Source organism: Meriones unguiculatus, chromosome 9, assembly GCF_030254825.1.
Source record: "Meriones unguiculatus strain TT.TT164.6M chromosome 9, Bangor_MerUng_6.1, whole genome shotgun sequence".
Classification (NCBI taxonomy): domain Eukaryota; kingdom Metazoa; phylum Chordata; class Mammalia; order Rodentia; family Muridae; genus Meriones; species Meriones unguiculatus.
Genome location: NC_083357.1, coordinates 16182893 through 16202723, shown reverse-complemented (window position 1 = coordinate 16202723; position 19831 = coordinate 16182893). Strand labels below are relative to the sequence as shown.

General features: G+C 35.5%; 1 pseudogene; it reads left to right on the top strand.

The window, feature by feature from the left end:
• The first annotated feature begins 3680 nt into the window (after positions 1-3680).
• On the top strand, positions 3681-4756 carry LOC110564468 (glutamine synthetase-like; annotated as a pseudogene).
• Positions 4757-19831: the final 15075 nt, after the last annotated feature.

Here is a 19831-nt window from a genome sequence, read left to right as displayed (position 1 = left end):
AATCTTATGGAAGTTGGAACCTATGTATCAATCTATAAATAAGATTGGCATTGATAACAAGATGATGCCATGGTGTAACATGGTTTTTATCATGGTTATATTTAAGGTAAATTTACCAAGGTCAGGTGATGAAGAAGGGATGGCCAACAAACACTACATTTTAAAACTTGACAATCAAAAGTCAAACTTTGTTTAACATTTGTCTTAAAGGAAATGTGAGAGTTTTTCAATAGCAGAGCAAAGCCTCTGCAAACCAGGCATGAAACCTTCATTATGTCCTTCAGTTACAGAAGTAGTACACATACTCATTTGGTACATAAAAGCTATACATTGATGCTGTTAAGTATTTGCATCTCAATTTTTTGTTTGTTTGTTTGTTTTGAGGAAACAGTACTGCCATAAGGCACAGGGTATCATTGGACACACTATCTTCCTGCCTCAGCTTACTCAACTTGATGGTATTAATATACCTGGCAAAACTCAAACTTTTAAAAATAAACTCTAAGGTTGAATGAATTCTCAGTTGACAGTTTCACATTAAGGTTCAAAATAATCATAACTTTGAGGACACAAAAAGCAGTGTACTTATTGCATTTTGTTTATAATTGCTGTTTTGACAAATCAATACCAATATGTTTCTTTAAACCCATGCAGACTAGCATCGATTCTTCAATTTACAATTTGTTTTGGTCAGGATCACATAAAGTCTAACTTTTTTTAGTATTCAATGAAACTATGAAATATTGTTTTATTTCATTTATTTAAAACAATGTTAAAATATTTGAATCAAAGACATTAAATTTCAATTGTATTGTGATTTCAGGTTATAAAGATTCTATAGAGTAATTTAAAAAAATCAAACTAGGGGAACCCCACATTCTACTTGCTTTTGATATATGTTTAGAGTCTGATGAATCATTGAAACAACTGCAATATACTTTACATTTATGAAATACTTTTTACAGTAAACAAACAAATTTAAGGGCTTAAAAAACTACATGCACACAGAACATTCAGCTGTGTTACATATCAATCACATGAAGACCTTGAATCTAGTATGTCTTATTAAGAAGTGCATGTAGCAAGAATGTGTATTGGTATATTTTTTTATCCTTCACAACCAGTTATTGAGTGCTCTCATGTCAACAAAATTCTGGAGGAGGGATACATTTGTTCATACAGAAATAAATGGGAGGCCATCAATTTTCACCCTAAAAATTGTGACATCTTAAGATGTGGCCATTGCATACCTACAATAATAATTAGAAGGAAATGCCGTGGCTTGTGTTTTTCACAAATACGCAATTGTAAAGACCAATCCTGCTAAATATTAAAAACTTACACATGAATTTCACAACCAATTTGCATTGTGATTTCATCAGACACGTTTTTATCTGGTGGGAAACCCCGACTATCACCAACACATTTGAGCTCCTTGGGGCCTTCATTGCATCGAGGAATTCAGATTATCTTAGGTTGTGCTTTTCCTGCATGTGCCCCATCTTGTTTTGCTTTCTTAATTGTAGATTTTCAAGTAAAAGAGGAGACAAATGCAATTTTATTCATTTTATCATGTTAGTGAGGGATAAGCTAGAAAACCTTTAAATGAAAAATGATGTTTCTCCACTTGAACTTAGGTGTGTTAGTTTTCCTCATATTGTTAGCAGACTTTCCCAGCATGGAATTGCTCCTCATGTCAGTTATTTCTGTGTTCATAAGGGGCTTCAGGATCATCAAGTTAAGGAAAAGGAAGGAAAGTAAGCAAAACCAAATTACTCCTCTTTAAACAGCAAATTACAAAGACACACTAGTAAATAATATCCCTAAAGGATTAAGATAAAATATTTGCCTCCTAAAACTCAAAAGCTACAAAGAGAAGAAATGTCAAGCAAATATATTTATTTGTTGTGATAACAAAGCTAATTTAAAAAAAAAAATCTCTCCTGAAAACTAGACTTCTTTCTATAAAACATTTCATCTGCATACTTATTAACCCAAAATTAGTTGTACCATTGAACATACATTTATACTAAAATGTTCACTTTTAACATCCTTTACAATCTGTCACAGAATCAATGAGAACCTGTACTTATTTTTTTATACAATTCTATTTTACACATATTATGTTTTGTCTGATCATTATTTCCTCGCTGACAACTTTCATTGAATGCTTCATATTTTAAACTAAGCATGCAAGAAGCCACTGAATCAAATATGGAAAGACACAGATAGGTCTTTAAAACTAAACTATGTGACATACACAGAACTTGTGGTCTTGGGCCCAAACAACCAAAATAGCCAAAAAGCATTCTATAGACTGAGAAGTGTTGTGGCATTCTTTTGTTTAATTGGGTGAAGGGTGTCCAATCGATTTAACTTAAAAATACAAAGGGAGTAAGCACCATTGGAAATCCTTTGTTTGCCAAAAATAATAAACAGTCACCAGTGCGCTAAACATGGTCTGTTTGTTTTGCATTTATTTTATGCTGTTTTTCTGAACATAATGTCGGTGAAAGTGTGAAATATAATAAACTAATTAGTCATTCATTCCAATATATTATAACTTTAAAATGATGTTTTTTTCATTCCTTTTTTCTACATATGTTTATGTTTTACAATATTATTCTCTTATTCTATTCTTTTATATTATAATTTAAACAATGTCATACTGCCTTGTGGCAAGATGTATTCTTTGTAAACATTGAATTTAGAGGCTATGCACACTACAGTTTATAATTTATTTAAACATACTATTACCATTTGAAATTCACATTATTGCAATTCCTTTACTACTGTTCAATAACCCACCTTTGATATAATAATGCACACTAATTTTCTGTTTTCTTGGAAGGGGATGGCAGGTTCATAAATGAGTTTCATAGGATCTGTAAATACTTAAAATTGTAAGTAATGCCTTTCCTTTAGTTAAACTGTGTGATTAGAACTAAAGGTGTAAAAGTTAACATTACATACAGTATATAAGGAATATATATGAATCTTAGCAGTTAAAAAAATCTGCTTCATTTCCTGATTATACACAGCTCAATAAATGGTATGGCTGGGTCAGCAAGTATGACAGTTAGGAAAATTCATTTCAGATTACTCAGCTGCCTTCCTAGACGTGGCCAAGATGCAGAGTTTTAATATCATTTGGACTTTGATTTTTTTTTCTTTCTTTGTATACACTTGACTTGAGCTGAGCAAAAGTATCTCAATGTGAAAATTAATTTAATCTCCAATTAGAAAAATGATACATTTTATTTTACATACAAAAGTTGAGAAAGTTTCAAATTACTGTCAGAAGATAATTACTATCAATATTTGACTACATTTACTTTCACTCTTTTAAAGGAAACAAATATACAATGTCAGAAAATTGGAGTCATCTAGTGTTTAAAATATTATGTACTACTTCATATTCACTAGATATGCTCTACGGATATTTATTGGAAATAATTCTCACCTGTGTAATTGCTGCACAAGCCATCATATGGATGAAGGGTTTTGTCACAGATCTCACACGTAATTCAATTGGTTAAATGTTTATTTTCAAAAGCCGAGAATGGGAGTAAAACGACACGTCTGATCACTACTACACCAATCTTTCTTCTTCACCTCACTCTCATGGCCTGTCCATCTACCCATCACCCCGCTGGCCACCAGACAAAATACCTTCTACTATGGCCACCTCAGCAAGTTCCCACTTGAACAAAGGCATCAAGCAAACGTACTTGTCCATGCCTCAGGGTGAGAAAGTCCAAGCCAATGTATGTCTGGGTTGATGGTACCAGAGAAATACTATGCAGCAAAGTACCCTGGACTGTTAGCCCAGGTGTGGAGAAGAGTTACCTGAGTAGGATTTTGATGGTTCTAGTTAATACCTTTCAGTCTGAAGTTTCCAACAGTGACATGTATTTCAGCCTTTTTTGTCATAATTTAGGACCCCTTCCACAAAATTCCCAACAAGTTGGTATTCAATGAAGTTTTCAAGTATAACTGGAAGCCTATACATACCAATTTAAGGTACACCTGTAAACTTATAATGGAAATGGTGAGTAACTAGCGCCCCTGATTTGGAATGAAACAGGAGAATATGTCATGAGAACAGATAGACACCGTTTTGTTTGGCTTTCCAATGGCTTTCCTGGGCCCCAAGGCCCATATTACTGTGGTGTGGGAGCAGACAAATAATATGGTAGGAATATTTTGGAGGCTCAGCACCAGGCCTGCTTTTATGTGGGAGTCAAGAATACAAGGACTAATGCTTAGGTCATATGCATGACCTCAATGGGAATTCCAAATAGGACCCTTTGAAGGAATACACCTGGGAGATCGTCTATGGGTGGCCTGCTTCATTTTGCATAGTGTGTGTGAAGACTTCAGATGATAGCATCCTGTGACCCAAGTCCATTCCTGAGGAACTGGAATGGTGCATTAACTTTAGCACCAAAGTACATTGAGGAAGCCACTGAGAAACTAAGCAAATTGCACCAGTGCCACATTCACACCTAAGATTCCAAGGGGCCTGGACAGGGCCCAGCATCTGACTGGATTCTACGAAACTTCCAACACCAATGACTTTTCTGCTGGAGTGTCCAATCACAATGCCAGCATCCATATTCTCCAGGCTGTTGGCCAAGGGAAGAAAGGTTACTTAGAATTCTGCCTCCTTTCTGCCAATTGTGACCCCTTTGACATAGTTTGCATATGCCTTCTCAGTAAGGCTGGTGATGAGCCCTTCCAATACAAAAACTAAGTTGACTGGACTTCCAGTGATCTTAAGCCCTCTCTAGTTCAACCAGCTCTTCCTTCTCCCAGTTGTCCCCATTGTAACTCAAAAGGATAGAATGTCATGTCCTGTTAACCTTGCTTTTTATTAACCAGAACAAAGGGATCAAGTTCTTAATCTCTACACACTCAACCCCCACCTCTTTTTTTTAATCTATATTTTTAAGGGAGGGAAATAGGGAAATGTAACACACTGTTTCATCTCATCTCATCAGGAATGCAAGTCCAGCAGGCATAGCTGTCACAAAATGGGTGTATTTGTGGTAAGGGTGGATATTTTTCTTCAGGATAATAGAAAGGGCAGGTCCAATGGCTTAGATTGACATTTCCCCTGTTAATAGAGAGTTGTTATTTCTTCAGATGAAACCAACTTTTTATTCCAAATGGAAGTTAGGTGAGGAGTTGGAAGTTGGTCCCATGTGCTATGTTTCAGTGCTTGAGCACAGTGAGTTCACACCCTCCATGAACACAGCTCATTGTAACTCTTGACAGATGCTCCTACGGTAAAGGAATAAAAGATTTCTATTTCTTGGTCTTCCATTTATAGCACAAAATAGAGTAGTATTTTTATATTTAAATGTAAAAACAAAAAAGTTATATATATATGGCTGTGTTGACACATGTTTTTCTAATTGATAAAACCATCCTAGTCACTTGGTGCTAAATTTGAGGCGCTTGGCTAGGCTCTCCTCATTGAGTTAGGGGGTGACAATGCAATACCAGGAAAGTTGGTTATCTGGGGCTAAGCTTCTTCTTTACTATTTGGGGTTTCCCCACCCAATCTGCAGGAGCAGATGCTGGACCAGTAGCAGGTGAGGTAGCAAAGTTTGCCACTACCCATCCCTGTGTTCAGGATTAGAAGATGCGTACTTATCCACACACGAGTAAGTAGTATAAGTTGGTTGGTCAACTTGAACATTGTTACTGACAAGGGTGGGTGGGTGTTATTGGGGTTATTTTTTGGTGGGCCTAGCATGTCACTAAAGCAGGTCACTTTTGATGTATTACATTTTTAAAAGCAAAACAAGCTTAGATTTGTAGGGTTTCTAACTTTGCAGAATTGCCTGTCTGATTTAATGTGTCATTCCACTTGGCTCTTGAAGCAACTGAAGTCAGGCCTGGAGTGAAAACACTTGTCATTTTGGGTCCTAGTGCCTTCTCTCCCAGCAGAATAGTATTCCTTTCCTCCTTAGAAGTCCTATAGAGTTTTGTTCTTTTCTTCTCTAGTAAACATACCCTACCTCCATCTCAGCTTGCCCTACTGTTTTATGGTTGACTGTGAGCTGTCGGCAGCAAGCCAGCTGTGGTTTTCTCTTGCCATGACAGCATCTAATAGCCATGTATAGTATGTTCAGATAGAAAACTCCTCATTGTAAACACACTGTAACTACCAGAGCAGGGCTTATCAATCAACCTAACATTTATAAGATTTCCTCTGACTTGTTTCTTTGTGATTTAAAAAAAAAAAGTGTTTATTACCTTTGACTTATGCTGATATTTAATATTATGTAAATGTTAAGAACACATGTTTCCTTGGCATTAGAGTAGATACTACATTCTCTCAGGAGATGCAGTTTGTCTTTTGATGTAGCATTGATAGATTTTGGTTAGCAGTACTACAAAAATGTAAGGAAAGGCTTTGCTGAGTTAAGTCATAACTCCCTATCTACAGAACTCTTATTTAATGTAGTGGTGAGGAAGACAAGTTAGGAGGAAAAATTAATTTGATATACTATTAATTTTGAAACCAAGAAAAAGTGACATTACCATAAGAGCAAACAATTTTGAAAAATTGAGAATATGTGAGAATTTAGGAATTTTACACATATTCATTAAAAAACCATGTAAAGTCAATGTTGGCATCATCTCAAGTGAAACCAAGGCAGAGAGGTAAAGAAACATATGTGCCAATACACAGAATAGATAAAAAATTTAAGAGGTTGTATTTTAACTTATAGTCCATGTATCTTGGGTCTTTATTTTACCATTTCTCAAATAAAAAAATTTCAGATAGTAAGACTTCAAAAATCTAATACAGGATAAAATATTCTAGACCACCGAAGGATGGTTCTGCCTGGTACTAATTCATTAAACCTACAAATTGTCAATAAAAAGTGACAGGGATAAGGGAAGATAATGGAACAAATGAACATTGGGGATGGATATAACCCAATTTCTGCGTCATTTGTATTTTTTGCATGTATAAAGCAGTCAGTGGATAATAGAACATCACCATTTTATTCAACATAAGTGTCATGAAGGAGACTCAAAGGGTCACATGACGGTTATGACCATGGTTACAAACATTGCTGCTGCCATCAGGGGATGGGATCAATATGACAAGATACAGCACCGTAAGGCAACACTCTTCCATTTGCTTCAAAATGCTAAGTTCTCAAATGTGATTATGAAGTAATACTCTTTAGCCACTGACCCAATATTGGAAACATGACAAAACAGGTGTTCGGCAGAAGAAATAAGAAAGATTCATGTGGCCTCTCTCATACTAGATACAAGTTCTAGGGAAATCTCTAGTCACACAAAGCAAAGAGATAATGAACTACCTTAGCCCAACCAACAAGCAACCATCTATACACATGAAGACTGAGAATGTACCCTTCAACACAGAGAGGTCAAGGCTCATTATTAAATGAGATTTCCTCTGATTATGCTGCTATATCAACATAAAAAAGTTATGCTCAGTAACGAGATAGAAGGTAGAAGTTAATGACTGATAGAAAAAGAATGAATGTGTAAAAAACAGTCAAGGGCAAAACTTTAAAAGAGATTTTTAAAGGGTAATTAAAATCTGACAGAATAAAAATAGAATTTTCAATGTAAAAATAATCAAGTGGGATTAAAGTTAAAAATCAAAAGCTGACAATTTTTCTTTTTATCCTAAAACCAGATGTTTTTCAAATTTCAAATGTTAAAATGATAACAATTTAGAAACAGCTTAAAATAGTAATCAAAACCAAAAACAATTCTCTTCTAAAAAGCAATTGTCATTATGAAGTAAAACAATTCACTAAAGAGCATTTCAAAATCAAAATCAAAATGAAAAGAGAAAATTAAGCCAGACCAAGATATACCTGAAAGCCAACTCAGTGTCAAACCAGAAAACATAAAACATTAAAGAAGAAAGAAATATGTTACAGTAAGATTTCAATGAGAACCTAAGAAAATAATCAGCACTGGAGAAATGACCCAGTGGGAAAGAGTACTTGCTGCTCTTGTGAAGGATCTGAGTTTGGTTCCATGCAATACTGAGACAGTATTGCATGCACACATGTGTGTGCACACAAATACACACACACAAACACATACACACAAAGAAAATCACATTTGACATTTAAAAATATAAAACTATCTGGAAAAGTAAAATGAAGGTGCAAGTATGAGCAATGAACTGAAAAAACAAGATACCTGATAAAACAGGGTCAAATGAAGGGGAAGGACATCCTGCCCTATCAGTGGGCTTGGAAAGGGGCAGGGAGGAGACCAGGGAGGGAGTGTGGGGTTGGGGAGGGAATGAGGGAGCGGGATACAGCTGGGACACAGAGTTAACAAAATGTAACTAATAAGAAAAATAAAATTTAAAAAAAAGAAATAAAACACTAAGTATATAGATTACAAATATGGAAGTCTTTTAAAATCCAATTGCCTAATTTTTATTTTTTTAATTTTTTTTTTTGTGAGACAGGGTTTCTCTGGGTAGCCTTGGCTCTCCTAGACTTTCTTTGTACACCAGGCTGGCCTTGAACTCACAGAGAACCTCCTGACTCTGTTTTCCCAAGTGCTGGGATTACAGGCATGTGCCACCACACCTGACACATAAACCATTTTTTATTATTATAATGGAACTATTTATGAAATCTGTGACTCCAGGATAAGTAAAGTGGACATAAATGGATTAAAAGCAGAAAAGTCTACATATCAGGACAATTTTGGGAAAAAAATCAATAGAAATGAAGAAGGAGGAAAAGTGTCTTCCATTCCAAGAATTATTTACATTGAGTTTCCAAGCTAGAATAACTTTACATATAAGATTTAGGTGTATATGTGTGTATATATATATATATATATATATATTATGTAATTAGAATGCATGTGTTACTTTTGTTGTACACTATACAATAAAATACACTATTACTATTTACAGTTATATGCATAGACTAACAAACAAAACTTCCTCCAGACTTGACTAAGACTCTAAGGCTGAGAGAGCTATCTTTGGTTTCTGTGGTTCCTTCTTTTTTTTTTTTTTTTCTTTTTTGATTTTTTTTATTTTATTTTTATCAGTTACATTTTATTAACTCTGTATCCCAGCCATGTCCCGATCCCTCATTCCCTCCCAGTCCCTCCCTCCCTCCCTCATCTCCACCGTGCCCCTTTCCAAGTCCACTGATAGGGGGGACCTCCTCCCCATTCATCTGATCCTGTTTTATCAGGTATCTTCAGGACTGGCTGCAAAGCCCTCCTCTGTGGCCTAACAGGACTGCTCCTCCCTTCGGGGGTGGGGAGACCAAAGAGCCAGTCATTGAGTTCCTGTTAGAAATAGTCCCTGTTCCCCTCACTTTGGGAAACCAATTGGTTACTGAGCTACCACAGGCTACATCTGAGTGGAAGTTCTAGGTTATATCCATACATGGTCCTTGGTGACTGTGGTTCCTTCTTAAACAAGCTTCAGGTCCCCTAAAGAGACATGCTAAAGGTGTGACTCACCTCCTTCTCATGGAAATGTTAACTTTGGAAGGAGAGGGAACTCCTTGAAGAAAAATTTCCAGAATTCAACACTGATTTTCTTTTCAGATGAAGACAGAAGAGTGTTTTCTCACATTCAGACCAATTTGAGAACATTCGGAGAATCTTACCAAGATCTCATGTTGTTTGTCCTCTGGCAGCTCAAGCCTGCCTGGCTACAACTAACACCAGAACTCTGTCTGGAGGTTGCCCTGCCACTGGTAGCCAGGAGAAACATGAAGAATGGGAAGGAGGACCCCATCTGCTTTCCTCAGTGTGAAGATAAATAACCTCTTTGTGCCATGGAAACCTAACACGTGGATTATAGAAAGCCTCTGGTGGTTCGGGGTTATGAAAGGGATTCTGACAAGGCATCAGTTGGGGAACCAACACCTTCTTCCAGACAGCTATATCCTCGATCTCCAGGCAAAAGTTCCCAACTCTCAAACAAGGCACCACAAGATAAGTATCTGATGGACAACTTCTTTCAAAAGGAATTCATTCCTTTACATTACCTTTTTTTGCTTACATCACAAGCTTAGCTGTAGGTACTATAGTCAGCAGGAGAAAGCAGGTAAGCCAAGACAAGACTTGTCAACCAGTTTCTGTTACTCTAAATCCAAATCTATGGTTCATAAATATTTGTATTTATAAATGTTTCTTTTTAATTAGAAAGAATGTTTAGCATGCTAGCGATATTAATGTTTGATGGTATTTTCCTTGGGAATATTGCTGCTGTCCAGTGTCATAGTAAATGAATATGTTCAAATAGATTATAATTGCAAAATAAAAAAGAAATCACCACAGCAGCCTAATATTTAGTTTAGCAATCTGAAGGCACATTCCTATTAGTTCATTTATCAGTGGGATTTTTCTTCCTACACAGGAAACAGCAGATAGCACTTGAGTGCTGTTGCTTCAATAAAGCATTTATCTAATTTATTCTAATTATCTACTTCTTTAACAGGGTAAAGTCAATGATGAGCAATAGGTGGGCATTTAAACTTCACATCCATTTCTATTAGATTGTGAGGCTGCTTTCTCATTATTATACTATTAAGATAGATGCGTACCATCTAGCTATAGAAAAGGAATAGGAAATTAGTCATAAATGCGGCCAAGGTACATTAGAAAATAAAATAAATGTCAGCAGCAAACCTATCAGCAAACTACAAAAACAGCCAGAAAGTATTAGTTATACAAGATCTGATAGCTGCATGGATTGACTTTTCAAAGCTCATTTGTAAAAACAAGAGTAGATGGAGAGATAAGGGTCAATTCAGTGTGGAACCAGAAATGTAATGCTTCAGACACTCAACGTGGTTGCTTGATGCAGGCGAGAAATGTGGAACAGAAATACACTCATCCATAGACCAAAAAATTAGCATGCTGTTTTTATATACTTCACTGTCTTATAAATGGTAACTGATGCTGCTTTAAAATAAAAAAAAGGTAAAAAAATATGTTTTTACATAAAGGTTTTATAAATACCAATTTCAAATTGAATCTTTTTTTTTTACTTTCTAGGAATGGAAACAAAAGAAGAAAAATCCTTGGAAATGAATTCAATTTAAGATTAGTAATTACCAAAATATTATGTAAATGATTGAAATAGTTAAAACATACCTAATAGAATTCCACTATCCTAAATAAATAACTTTTAAAAATAAGAAAGCAGTGAGCACCCAGCTGCTAATAAATCACTCTGACAAGCATTAATTGCTTCCCTAGTATGTGTTGTGTATCATTCTAGAATCTGGAGGTTCAGCTAAGATCAAATGAGATGCTCTGATGCCTCCCTGAGAACTGTGTGGTAGCTGAACCATGGACAAAAAGCAAGAAGAGGAAACTTAGGTGCACACACAGAAGGATAAAACAAATGCCAGTTTGTGTGTGAGTATAGTGTTTTATGAATAAAATCATTCATGGTAGTTGTTTAGACACACGTCATAATTTTTAGCACAATTATGTTCACTAGAGTACTGCTGTATAACAGCAAAAATCAAATCAAATGTCTAAGAAAAATTATACTATTATTACTTAATGATAATTTTATTAAATCCAGTATTGCTGAAGTTATTTTAGATATTGCTTCCCATGTTTTATTAAAAATCCAGATTTTAGGATGAGACTAAATTTTATAATGTAACAAATGTTTATCTGCTACCTGTTCCTTTTCGTTTAGTGTTTACCTATATATAACCAAATTATTAAAAGTAATAGGAAAAAAATCCTTAACATGTAGCAACAGATAAATTATGGTATAAAAGTAAAATATAATAATAATATTGTATTCAGTATCAGAGTTTCCAAGAAAAATGCTTTAGAAAGTGATTTCAATATAAACTATTTAAAGGAAAACTTAAAATATAAAAAATGGGCATTGTATCAGTAACACATTTCTGTTATACTAATTTTCAACAGCCTAAGTTATAAAATCCATTTCTCCACTGTTGTTAAGTGTTGACTTGGTTTCTTGTGCATTCAATGTTAATAAATACATCGCTTTGGGGCTTATTCCTTGAAGGGATTTGCCTTAGTCTTTGTCATGCCTCTTTGGTTTGATTAACTAGGGCCACTCTCTGCTCTTTGCATTAAAACTGTGTGTTTGTGGAGGAGGCTACATGATACAGCACATCACTGGTTTCTCCTGAGGCCTCCTATTTTCCAGAGATTGGATATCCTTATTCATGGCATCAAGCTACTGTAACAATTCCCCTTAAGCCAGTGGCAAATGGCAACTTTCCTGATTGCCTTTTTCTACCTCAGAAGGCTCCTGCCTCTTTTGTCCATGACTTAATACTTGACAGATAATTCCCCAAATCAAACCATCCGTAAAACCATTGGCCTCTAGCAGGATGTACTGCCACCTACTTTTAATATCCAAGTTGCTAAGGATGGATTTGAGGTTGTTTCAAAATTCTTGAAAGCCATAGAATATTGGCTTGTTCATAGAAGTTTATTTGTTTATTTGTTAATAAGCAAAATGCAATTAACTCATCATCCTCCAACTCTGAGCTTAAATGTACATTCAGGCTTTTTGACCTTGTGAAGGCACATAAGTCAGGTATTCATTCAACAAGTATCAGAGGTAGCAACAAATCAAAGAGACACTGTGTTGCTGTTAACCAAGCTTGGTTCTTCATGGCCAAGAGAAAGAACAGTGACTCTAGCCTATGAACTCAGTATTTCACCCTTAAAACCAAAATGGTCACATTTTCCTGAATAGAGTGACTCAGTGGCAAGAATGGGAAATATTTTTTTATACCTATGCCTCACACACAAATGTGGTCATTTCTCCATACCTATTCCCTCATATATAAAGGTGATCATTTCTCTAAATAGGCTATAGGAGGATAAGAAATAAAGTAGGGAGATATGTTTTATATAGTGTAGTAGGAATCCCATTTCTGAGGGTATTTCTCTCAACACAGGACTCAGCAAAGAAAAGTACCTATCCAACCAGAGAGCCAGATGAGAGGGTGATCCCAGAAGAAGGAAGAGCAAGCACGAGCCAGTCAGATGAGGAAAAAAAATAGCATTATTTTTTATCAGCAAGAGGCCAGGCTGTATGCTGTAGAATTAACTGGGAAGACTTTAAGATGGTAATGTATGCCAAGTTGGCACAAAATGGTGACACACAGTCTTAGAGATGATAGGAGTATTGAGGTTAGTTGTGAGCACAATGAGACACCACTGGGGAGCTTTAAGGAAACAAAGACTCTGTCCAAAATTTCTTTTAAAAGATGGTTCTTATGTGTTTATGAATCTACCTTCAGGATACTAACCATGGATCAAAGAATCCTGATGAAGTAACACAGGTGAGAGATGTTTGGTTAGAAGAGTATCTATGCTAATAATCATACACTGAAACAATAAAATGATTCATTTACACTTTACATTTATGATTCGATTTCTCACACAATTGATCTTAAAGGACTGCCCAGCTTCAAAATCTGCTGGTTCTCTCTAACATTAATGGAATTCAGTGCTAAGCTCCTTTCTCCAAGGTCATGTTACTACAGTTCACGGTGACACTGCATCATCCATATCTGTCCTAGAACATCACCTCCCAGCACATCCTCTTAAAAAGACTTTAAGACTTAAATTCCATTGAATTTCTTACTTTTTAAAACTGTTTCAGATTCTATAAATCATTTGGAAAAATGTTCTTTAGCCATATTATTCCAACCTCTGTGATGAAATCTATAGGTGCTACTCTGTCCAGATATCTCCGTGTAATGACATTATGTGGAAGATAGATGCTATGCTATATCATGAGCAGTAAAGGTGAGACTTTGACAGTGTATTCCATTTCCTCATTGTTCCAAACTATTAGTGACTTGCAAGAATTATTTTGGAAACTGTGGCCAGAAATTCATTTATTCACAACTTGGTTAACTCCTTGATGAATAGCACACATTGTCCAAACTTGCTCTTCTTGTAGTGCCTCTGAGAAAAGATAATGACAGAGTATGTATATAGTGTGTATAGTGGGAGTATCATGAAGGGACAAAGTTGTGTGACATGTTATACTTATTACAAAGGATTAGAAAGGTCTTGCTCAAAAAGACATTTTAAGGCCTATATTTGTTCAATGATATGATGAAAGAAAAGGGACTTTATAGGTCCTGGAAATATGATCATTTCTTAGATAGGAAATGTCTAAGGGAAGAGAACAGAGCTTCAGATAAGTAGATAAGTAGAACAGGCAGGGTTTAGAATAGGGTAGAGTTCTAAAATTAGATTACGTTCTGAGAATGTGAAGGACACTTTAAGGCCTGAATAGACAAACACAAAAATTAGATTCATGGTTAACTTCTAGGTCCCTAGAAAATTACTCAGGCTTTCATCTAAAGAAGAGAGTGTACAAAGTAAGATTTGGAAATGTATAAATGAAGGATATTACTTCATGACTCCAAGAGACATGATGTCTACTCTAAGTTATACTAGAGATGGACACATGAAGGAAGTTGACATCAAAAGGTATTTTGTTTTGTTAGAAATAACATGACAAAGTAGATTAAAAGTAGGAAAAGAAGGAAGAAAAATACCTTATACTGTCTTTAAGAATGTTGGTGAATTGACACTCTACAAGACAAAAAAAAAAAAAAAAAAAAGACAGAAATGCTTTATCAAGAGAAATCACCAGTAGTTTATTGTAAAAGACTTCAGACCAATAATTTCAGAGTGTCAAGAAATGCTTGTTGCACACTGAGATAAAGCCAAGTTAAATTTTTTGTCAGTGTCAGATAAGAGGGTAAGAACTCAGTTCCAACTCAGGTTAAAACCTAGCAATAGACTCTCAAAACCTAACCACCACCATTGAAAAGAAAATGGAGAAACACTGTTAAGGCTGAGGAAGAGACAAGGAACAAAGAAGCCTTTTAAAGAGTTATTGAAAGGTGAGCAGGGAGAGAGAGAAGAATGTGAACAAGGAGGGGAGGAAAGGGGTGTGTCAAAGGAAATGGAAAGAAGTTTGGCAACAGCTGGTGCTTAATGCCCATTGTGCCTGAATTCCGTGGAGGAGGGTATCACAGAAGTAAGCTTTCCAGATTATCATTGTCGTAAAGCATTTTTGCATTTCTGCTTTGTTCTCTTCATAGTTTGAGATAATGAGCACTTTGTTTCACTTGCACTTCACTCTTACATCTTTGATGATGGAGCTGTGATTATTAAGTAGTATTATCAGTAATCCTAGCAAGAAAATATGGGGTGGAGCAAATGTCATTATTGGTGCTTAGAGATATTAGCAAGAAATTAATATAGTCTGTATTCAGATTTAAACATTTATTTTTTATTTTATGTCAATGAGTGTTTGCTTTCACATTTATATTGCAAATTATTAGACAACGGCGCCCAGAGACCAAAAGAGAGTATTATATCCCTTGGAACTGGGGGTTACAGAGGTTTTGAAACATCATGTTGAGTGCTGAGAACTGAACCTGGTCTTCTGGGACATCAACCAGTGACCTTAACTACAGAGACATATCTCTAGCCTCTGCTCAGCTTTAATTGTTCTAAGCAAGTCATGTTGATACCCCCCAAAGTTTCTAAAAATATCACTCTACTTATTCTCAGCAAGGTGCAAACTGTTTCCGTGCCCCATTAATAATGTCCATTTGCCACCCTCAAACTAGATTGTCTCATATAACCCCAAATGGTTTGAGGTAGGTCTATTTTGTTTCTGCTCACAATCTGTAAGAACAGGGAAAATGTAGAGCTGTCAGGTGACATCTGCTTTGGAAAAGATGGGACAAAGACATTCTATAAAGTTGGCCCAGTGTAAAAAAGAGATCTGTTCAATCTTAGTTAAGCAATCTAGGCTGAGGTTCCCACAGTAAGAAAGTATCAGGTTTTTTTGAGCTAAAAGAGGCATCCTAGAGTGAACTCAAAGACAGTAATGTAACTCGGCCTTGTGGAGGATTAGGACGAAAAAAGTTGATGGATGGAGACCAGCTCAGTATTCTCACACCGTCTTCCAGTTGGAGAGATGGTCCAGAACACTTACTGCTTTTGCGGAGGACCCAGATCCCACCCACAGCATCCACATTGCACTTCACAACCATTTGTAGGTCCAGTTTCAGCGTATCCAATCCCCTTTCCTACACTCTGTGTACCTGGATACATGTGGTACACAGCCATACAGGCAGGCAAACAATGGACTAAAATGAGTTAAGTCTTTTTTAAACAAGTAAATATACATCTATAAACATACATATATAGATATTATGATATGTAAAAGCAGGTAACCTAGGAAAATACTTCTATACCCTAGCAGCCCATATTCCTGTCAATATTTCTGTGAACACATCTTCCCATATGATCCCATATGAAATCAAATACTCCTTTAGGATTTTGACAAGCTAATTAATAAATCTTTCTGAGGAGGAAGACTTAAGCATATGATGTGAGATACTGTTACTTTTTTCTATTATCATTACTGTCAATGGTCAGTGATATGTTTAATACATGCATATTATCAACGTTTGTTAAAATTTCAATTATTTTTCATAAAACTACACTATCAAATAAAGTCATGCTTATTAGGACTTTTTAATAGTAACCAGAAATTGATAACAACTATTAAAATTCAAGTTATTCAAGTAAAGACTCTACCTCTTAATATTCAATGTGCTGACTTCCATCTAAACCAATCTTATATCTACATCTAAATGCAAGCATAAACATACCCAGAAAGATTCTATTTAGCTCCTGAAGTACCTGTTTAATCCCTACTCTGACATCAGGAAACCAAGGAGCTGGTTCTAAAGAATGATTGAGAAGAATTAGTCCTTATATTCTTAGTTCCTCTTGATCTGAATGTGTGGTAGGGATTAGCTTTTATTGGGCTAAAACAAAAAAATGTGAATATCAACAAAGGAAAGAGCTGGATTCATCTCCTGTAAATCCTTGTTCAACAGGAAAAGTCTGAGCTCATTTCTGGAAAGTGCTTTCTTCATGATCAGGTAAATCCTCTACAAGAAATCCAGACTTCTATACCCTAGCAGCCCATATTCCTGTCAATATTTCTGTGACCACCTCTTCCCATATGATCTGCTTCTGAAGTACAGGATTTCCCCCCAAATCCGGTGAGGTTTGACTGAGAAAATAATGAATGTTTCTACTAAATTATTATCTTCTTAAATTTTGATTTTCCCCCTCTTTTTTTGGGAACTGCTCCACCCAATTTTCTTGCATGAGATTTCTGATATAATTTGTATTTGAGGATAATTTTAAAGTGACAAAAAGAATAGTTGCAGCAAAGGGGAAGTTATAAGTTTGTATTTAATAAAAGATATTGTTCCAAAAATATCTAGGCTCTTACTGCCAAAGAGAGGGTTCCACTTTAAATTTTACATATATTTCTTCATATATTAAATTACTCTCTGGCCTTTTCACAGTCTCACTCTCATTCTTCCCAAACCTCATGTCCTTTTATAATGAAGCTCTATATTCTCCCATCCTAGGCTGTTTCTCAACTTTAGAAGCTTTAGTTTTTATACTCACATAGAATGAATATTTTTTTCAATGAAACCTCCTTACTTTATCATGAATTATTTATATTTTATAAAACACCAAACTTCGGTATTTCTTTTGAGAAACTCCCTTTTTCTTCCTCCAGATATTTTGTAATGACATAATTACTGATTAAAGATGATACTTTTAAGTCCACCAAAAAACACTGTTTCCCAGCAGGAAAATATGTTTTTCTCATTTTGTAAAGATGTAGATTTTCCTAAGAAACTGATTTTGAGGACCAACATATGTGTCCCTGGCTGTAGTTTAAAAAGCATCTAAGATATCTTGAAAAGCAGTGAAACTCTCCTCACTTTTCTGGAATGGTCCCAAAAGTGTCTCCACCTTCTATGAAATTGTTATATACACAGCAGATCAAGGAAAGAAAAAAGAAAAGCATAGAGGAACACGGGCTCTCTTGCCTGACTCTATCCATTAGGGATTGCCAGGATTTTCAGATGCTGGGTTCAAAGTATACTCTGAGGTTCAAGTGTGTGGGGCTAATTAGGTGCAATCAGCCTTGCTTTGATTTTCTTCCCTTTCTAGCATGTCTCAGGCCTTTTTTCCTTTGAAAGTGTTTCATCTATACTCTGTTATCCACTTTCAAACAAGAATTCCTACAATGGGCACTCTTTCTTAGCTCCTCTCATTCACAATTTCATTTGCTCATAATATTTGGTGACTTGCCTAAATTCTTTCTGAAACCTGACTGACTCCCCATCTTAAATTTTGCCTTCATTCTTTTCTTTATGTCTTTGATAGCTCTACCAGGGACTTAGTGAACATTAACCCATGTAAATGGACTCCTGTGTGGGTTTCTAAGAGAGATATAGTTTATTTGGGTAAGAAGTAAGGCTGTATGTCTAAGTAAGAATTTCCAGAAACTTGTCTAAAAGAAACACAAACAAGAAGAATCTTCACATAATAATAATGCCATTGAGGATTTATTTTTATTCTGAAAAAAATCAATCCTTAATTTTTCTTTCTGCTTCATAAAGAATTATATTTAAATTACATAATATTTAGATTCTGTTCAACATAGATCAGACCTTGACCATGACATTATTCAAGATGACTTTCAAGCAGAATACAGAAAGACTAAATGGACTCATTTTCTAGTTCTTGGAGAAAAAGGTAACTTTCAAGAGCCAAATTAGAAAATTCAAATTCATTGAAATTATTAACTACCTGGAGAGGATTCTTCCAAATAATAAGAATATATTCCAGGTGTACAGTTGAACCTGGTGTCCTAAGAACCCACTCTTTTCCTTAAGGAGACAGATGGCACCTGTCACATTTTCATTATGGTACCTAAGTTTGTGCCACACTTGGTGTCTAATAAATAGTCTACCACAAGTGCAGTAGTAGATGAGTACAAAAGAGATCACAATCTTCTTAGAGTATATAATTATCTGGGGTTTAGGGAAAAATATCCTGGAATGTACCTTTAATGGGCATCATGTAGGAAGAACTATGTCCCAGCCTCTTAAGACACAAATCTCCCCTGCTATCCCACTAGCTGCTGTTCAGTGTTGATACCAAGTACAATGTATCTCAAAGACAGTAAGATATGATTTATTCTGAGCCAAATTTGGCTTACCATGACCTGATGATATGAATTTAATTTTCTGTGAATAATATATTCTTATATGGAAGAGGTGACATGAAAATTTTATAGGCTTAGACAATAGAAAGTTTTAAGTCAAGGAATTTCCAAATACATTGGTGGGGACATAACATAGGTGGAATATAGCAAAGTGGGGGCATCTCTGCTACAGATAAATTTTAGAGGCTAAGTTGATAAATGTTTTACCATATAGTTGAATAGATGTTAGGCCAGACATAGAAAGCAACATTGACTAGAATATTAAACATAGTTCAAGATACTTTGCCTCCTGATCAACATTCTAGTTCTCCATCCTCATGAACTTCTACTGAATCAGTTTAATAGAATCTTTAACATAGGATGCTTTATTTGGGGAACTTCAGTTCATAGAAATATTCACTGTATTCTAACAGAAGTCTAGTTACTCTACTATGTCCATTCATTTGAAATCTACAGTCCCAGGTCATATTCTGATTTGTAATATACCATTTCAGGGAGTCCATGCAGGAGATAATATTAACCAAAACAAAAAACTCCAGTCCACATCTCTTGTTATAAAGAGTATTTGAATATATGCTCCTGGGATTCTGAAACACAAGAAGTCTTTTGAAAGGTGAATTTAATAAAACAAGCACTTTTATTTGTACTATCAGACACCTGAATAGCTGCTATGTA